The sequence below is a fragment of the Crocodylus porosus genome, unplaced genomic scaffold, assembly GCF_001723895.1.
Source record: "Crocodylus porosus isolate Cpor-Errol unplaced genomic scaffold, CroPor_comp1, whole genome shotgun sequence".
Lineage (NCBI taxonomy): Eukaryota > Metazoa > Chordata > Crocodylia > Crocodylidae > Crocodylus > Crocodylus porosus.
The window spans coordinates 179562154-179568738 of NW_017728886.1; the positions used below are offsets into that span (position 1 = coordinate 179562154).

At 39.8% G+C, this 6585-nt stretch overlaps 1 protein-coding gene across 3 annotated transcripts in view; it reads left to right on the top strand.

Annotated features, from left to right (window-relative positions):
• PIEZO2 (piezo type mechanosensitive ion channel component 2) overlaps positions 1–6585 on the top strand; it is a 498844-nt gene that overhangs the window by 294906 nt on the left and 197353 nt on the right. The window lies entirely within an intron of this gene.

The window sequence follows — 6585 nt, forward strand, 5'->3', positions numbered from 1 at the left end:
ATTAAGTTAAAGGCCTTCAATTCAATTTTTTAGCCGTCTGTAATGTATGTAAGTGAAAGTACATTGGATATTTCAGAATAAATAAAGTTTTTCTGTTTTAACTTGAGTGAAAAATAGTCTAACATTCCTTTATATGTTGTGTTACAGTAGTTAGTACATTCATTCTGTTTCTGGCATTAAATCTTTGATGTTTATTTACTATAGATTAATAGTTGTTTCGTAATGTTGGAGCTGCTGATCTTAGGAGGAGGATTTAAGTAGACATATTGTACAAGAAATATAAATCTTCACAAGTAAATCAGAAAAGAGATTCTTACAGTTAGGTTCTTTTTGCCATCTAGAGGCCAGTGTAGGAAATTGTGAATTTTCATAACCTAGGCAGAAGGCACAGCTATGTGGCACCTTAGGCTGCCTATACTGTACACATACTTGGGGCAGGGGGAGATTGTGTTTTAATTCAGGTGGTTTCCAGACAGTCACTCTTAATTAAAATGGCTCACTGTTATGTGTATTAAGCCCCTGTGTGTTTCAAAATGGCCATGGGATGCTTTATCTAAAGCTCATTCAATGAGGCTTGGATAAAGTGCCTCCACAGCCATTTTGGAGGGGAGTTTAATACACCTGACAGTGAGGCAACGTTGGAGCATTCTAGTTAGAACATGGAGCAAACTTGATTAATCAAGTCTGCCCCAATGAATTCTAGTTAGAACATGAATGAGTACGTCTATAGGCACCCTTATAGACCAACTAGTTTAGGGAGACATGACCATGATGCCTTCTGCTGAACTTAAGACTAACACTGCTAATTACCTCTCTCAAGACATAGAGAAAGGAAAGTAGTCTCAAGCAGACAGAAATGTTCTGTTCCTTCTTTTTTTTAATTAATTAGGAGAGGGAAAATAGCTGTAATGGACTTCGAAATTCCCTTTAAATAAGTATGGACCACGATTTGGCCTCAGGAATGACCTCCTGCAGCAACAAATTCTAACTCTGGGTAACATTATTCTCTAGTCCAAAATGTCTACAATTGTATTTTATAGTCTAAACGAGAAAAGTACTCTTGAAATTCATATATATGTAAACAGTCTGTTCTTTTCATATGCATCTAATCCAAACAGAAGCACTGAAGAAAAATTGCAGTTAGTTGTGATATAGGCTGGCACTAGATGTTTTTGTAACTAATATGACTTTACTTTCTTCCCAATAGAATTTTACTTATAAAATAAATTCTATAAGATTCTTCACAATGCAATACTTGAATAGCTAAATATTGTGTGTATTGCATGGAATAATTTGGGATATTTTTGTTCATATTTCTCATTTTTTAGGGTATCCATACAAATTAAAAGTACCAAAAATAACTACCCACCTCTTTGTTCAAGTTTTAGAATAAGAATATACAGGAGTAAAATATCCTAGTAAAGAGTCAAAGCAGTTTTACAATTTGGGCAAAAATTTTGAGACTTGGGCTTTAGAACCTTGTCTGATCTTATACAGTTTTGTTGACAAAAATCGTAATTTGTTATATATTGAGGGCTATTAATATAAGTGATGTTATATGCCAGAGAGAGAATACGTGACATAATTTGAAGGAGCTTATGTCCTAAATCAGGGCTGGAAGAGAAGCTTGGGGGCTCTGGCTGCTGCTGCAGCCACAGCAGTAGGGGGAACGGTAGCTGGGTGGGTGTCCAAGAGCTGCACTCCTTGTGGGCTGCCATTCTTAATTACACAGTCATACATAAGAGATCACAAGCAAATAGAAGAGGGTTTCATTTCAAAGTTGTGTTTGTATTTATTTCACTTTTTAATCAGAGTTCTTTATTTGGTAGATTGACATTGTCAATTGGGCTGCTGAGAAAAAATGTTTTTAGGAGAGGTCTGAATCAAGAGAGGTAGTGGCTGTCTTCCATGGTTGTAGAAGAGGAGGTGCAGAACTGTGGGTGGGAGGAGACACAAATATGGCATTAAAGAAGGCAGCCTAGGTATTCTATAAGCTGTGGATAAGGGAGTGGAAGGAAATTTTACAGATGAATTGGAATAGTGCAGGAACCATATTGGAGCATTTCCCATCCTACCAGAAATGTGTTGCATTGATAATATGCCCACTGTCCTCTATTCTTGCAGCCAGAGCAGTGGGGAGTGGTGGCCCAGTAGGCATCTGGAGGCCACAGTTTAACCCCTCACGGTCTGCCAGTTGGAAAGCCCTGAGTTGGAATATGTCTCCTCACAAATTAATTTCCTAGGTTTTTGAGTTTTTTCCTTTAAAAATAAGTTTTAAAATCATGCAGAACATTTTCTGAGACCATATACCTGCAGGTCCTGATTCTGCATAAAAGACCCATTAAACTCTGTCATGAAATCTGTTTGTGCATTCAATATAAAGGCCATCTCTGAATGGAAAGGTCTTTAGCCATCATTTTATTTTTATTTCTAAATGTATAATATCATCCTAACTGAAAGCCCTTTTCAATGTCACAGACTTGTTGATTCATGTTGCATAAAACCTATACCTGCATTTTTCCCCACTTCAGTCCTCCTCTTGCCTGTGAAAGTAAGCCTGGACACCTAGGTCTCTACATTTTTTCTTCTACAGGGCATTTTTTGGTCAAGCAAGTCTCAAAACCACCACATAAATACTGGTTAGCTTTCTAGTCTGCATGCATAGCTCTAGACTTTTGGATGGCTATGTACATACCAGATTGTTCCTCTGCTCTGGTTACAAAAAGAGAAAGACCCCTCACCTTTCCCCTCAAATAACTCTGTGACTAGAGTACTCTTGACCCTTGGCAAGATATGAAAAGTAATTTTGTGGGAGATACATGAGGCCATGAGAGAGGGAGAAAGCCAGAGGGTATATGGCCCAGTGATGTGGCTGCTGGTCTGGAAGGGAGGGTCTCTGGTTTCCAGACCTGGCCCTTGTCCCCATTTAGTGCAGAAGCTTTTCCCTTTGCACTGTCTCGATTCATATTTTCCAATGGCTATATTAGAGGCTCAGCTTAAAATGGAGCCCTGGAGAAGGGTAGGAACAAGAGGCCTAACTTTTGCTGTGGTGGTTTGAGTGCTATGCTGGAAAGTGAAAGACACACAGTGACCATCCTTAGTCTAAGTTCAGTAGTCATGGGTTTTGGCCAACTCCATTTTTAGGCATCTAAAGCTTCTACGCATCCACAAAGGACATGCTTATTGGTCTTAGCCACTGTTGCCTATGCTAACTCAATAACAGAATTGTCTGTATAGCATGCCAGTCTGCACATACATGGGTTTTTTGAGACCTACACAGCCAAAAAAATGCCAGGTAGATGACCAAATCTGGATGCTTATGTGTCCTGAAGAGTGGAATGCTACCATGACTAATTACCGAACTGTTCTGTAGACCATACATGGAGTGGATCTCCTGTCTAGAAGTCTCTTTTTTTCCAGTATAGTGGGAATATTTCTCTTGCCTGTGAGCCATTTCTGGCTTTAAGCATTAAGTTTTACCCTGTCTGAGAGCAACAGAATGTCTTTCATATTACACTAATTTTTCAACAGATTCATGTTAACAATGTAATGTAACAGAATTCAAGACACTGCTAATATTATTTATATCTAATTGCTTCTGTAACTTCCTCAAAGTATTACATCTTTTTTTCTAAAGGGATGGCTGTTTTGCTAACAGCTTGCAAATACAAGTTCAGTCTCCTGTTGACAAAAGGCCATACTTGTCCTTGCCATTATGATAATCGCTTGCCTGTTTTATCTAAACTATGAGGTAGCCCAAGGCATGTGCTGTTCTGAGTAATTCCATTCTTTGGAAATGTTTTGCCATAGGTTTTCATCTGCCACAAGTAAGGGCAGGATAAGTCTCACAACTATTTAGGATTCATTTCTTTGCTGTTAGGGCACACAATTAATAGAATGATTTCTAAATGTTATATTAACAATGAATATTCTTCATGAATATCCTATCTGTACTAAGATCTAATATCTCCTGGCCGAATATTAGGGTCCTTGAATTTTTTATTTTGATGTTACTTTTTTAATATTTGGATTTGAGTAGAGCCTGAAAGGTATTAAATACTTTTCAACCACAATAAAAATGCAGTCGCTGCTCCAAGCAATTCATAAGCTACAATAATAAGTCATGTACTGTGGAGGGAGCTAAACTATCTACAGTCAAATTCTTACACTTGTTTCTAATCCTGTTACACTACTCAGTGCTACAGTAACAGAAGCTGCTCTGGTTTGCTAGTTCGGGGGACCCTCCTGGTATCTGGGAATTTCTGACAGCTATAAGGATGACAGGGCTGACTATTATGTCACCTCCCTGCAGCCTCCAGTACAGTGAGTGGAATGGCAGAAATGGACTGCGGTGTGTCTCTTTCCAGCTGAGAGATGGTTCTCAGGGGATTTTTGCCAGCAGGTCTAACTTAAAGCAGAACATTATGCTCTAACTGGGATTGAGTTTGGAATGCAACTCTGAAGAAAATCAGGTATCCGCTATCTGCTTTTGACAACTGCCTTTACCCTGCTGTGTCAAGCAGATAATTTTTCTGTGGCAGAAAATCTGATCTCCAGTTCTTTCCCACTCAGTGTTAGTTTTTCCCACTTATTACCAAGCCCCTTGGACATCATCAGCTGGCAGTTATTGAAGGTTTCCTTACAGACACTAACAAATGGGGTGTCAAGGCTGGAAGGTGGAGAAGAAGATGGAGGGCATTTAGATAAGAACTGAGGTAAAAACAGGAAGAAACACAGGTGTGAAAGAGGACAATAAGCTGTGAACTGAAGGCAATGCAACGCCACTAACTTAGTTTATAATACAATGTCTATATGTGTTAAAGAGAGGAAAATTCTGCATCTAATCAGTTTTATATCATGTGGTCATACAAAAAGAGCAATACTCTTTTTTATCAGGAAGGTGGCTTAGTATAGTATTAAATCAGTGTTATTTCAGTAAACTTTGTTATACATACACATTTCTGTCATCTTCTTTAACTATATACTGGATAGGAATTCAAGAAAAACAGAAAGTGAAATTCAGAATGTCCTGTGGTGATTTTTATTTGTGTGTGTGTGTATGTGTATACACATGTACATGTACACATACATATATACATATGGTTGTACACATATGTCTGTATATACATATGTTACATGTGTGTGTATGAAAATGAAATGTATACACATGTATATAATACATACGTTTATACACATACATATATACATATGGTTGTACACATATGTCTGTATATACATATGTTACATGTGTGTGTATGAAAATGAAATGTATACACATGTATATAATACATACGTTTATACACATACATATATGTGTTTGGATAAAAACTATTTCATTTTCTCTTGCATGAGTTGAGTCATCTGTTGTAACTTCATTCTTCTAGTGACTAAAACCTCTGAAGGAGAATAAGCCTAATGCAATGAGTAGATCCTATGATAAGGGACGTATTTCAGTGCTCACTTTCTTATTTATCGGACCAGCCAGAACAACAAAATGTTTTGAAGGATGAGAATGAATGTTTTATATCTCTTCACATTGACTCATACAGCCCAGGTAAATGTAGCATGCATTGACTTGAGGAATCCTATCTAGCCCCCCTAGTTCTCTGTCACATGAGGCATTTCCAGAACAAGTGGAAGGAAGAAATCTTGTACAGCAAATATAGGTGGAAGGGAGTAGGAGATGGAAAGGGGAACAGTGAGGACAAACTATTCCTCCCTTAAATGTAAAATTAAATGCTAGAAATCAAGATTCTGCTTACATCTTTTATAAATGAATGACTGTGTTTTGAAGGTCAATCTCCAAACATACATTTTTATTAATTTGAAAAAGGAAAGCTAAGAAACATTGTCTCATTTCTGACCACCTTCCAATGACCATATCATTCTGTTCCCACTGTGTCAGTAATCATATCACTTTATTTTACATATACTGAGGTTAATCCTAAAATTCTGTATATAAAGGGCTTAGTCCATCTGTCTGTTTGTCTGCCCATAATGCTTTTGGGGGTCGTGGCTTCTGGTGGAGTGTGGCTTCAGCCAGTGCTGCATCAAGAATGCCCATCAAGAATGATGGGTAGGGCATGGCTCCTGTGGAGCAGGCCAGGCAGACACAGAGTGGGGTGTAGGAGGGGAGGTGGGTGGCATGGGGCCAGATGTAGAGAGTGGGGTCGGGGCGGTGTGGGGCTGGATGTGGAGCAGTGTGGGGAAGTGGCACACAGCTGGAGGTGGAGCAGGGCGGGTGTCGTGGGGCTGGATGCAGATCGGGGAGTGTGGAGCAGGGCTGGATGTGGAGTGGGGTTGGTTGGTGTACAGTTGGATGCAGAGCAGTGGTAGCAGAGGGCGGTGGGTGGCACTGGGGGGGAGGGAGCCATGAGGCTGGGTGCAGAGCAGAAGGGCAGGGCTGGCACGGGGCCAGATGCAGAGTGGAGGAGTGGTGCAGGGCCAGACACAGAGTGGGGGGTTTGGGTCAGGGCTGGACTCAGAGTGGCAAGGGGGGGTGGGGGATTTCATAGATTTCATAGACATTAGGGCTGGAAGGGACCTTGGGAGATCATCAAGTCCAGCCCCCTGCCCAAAGGGCAG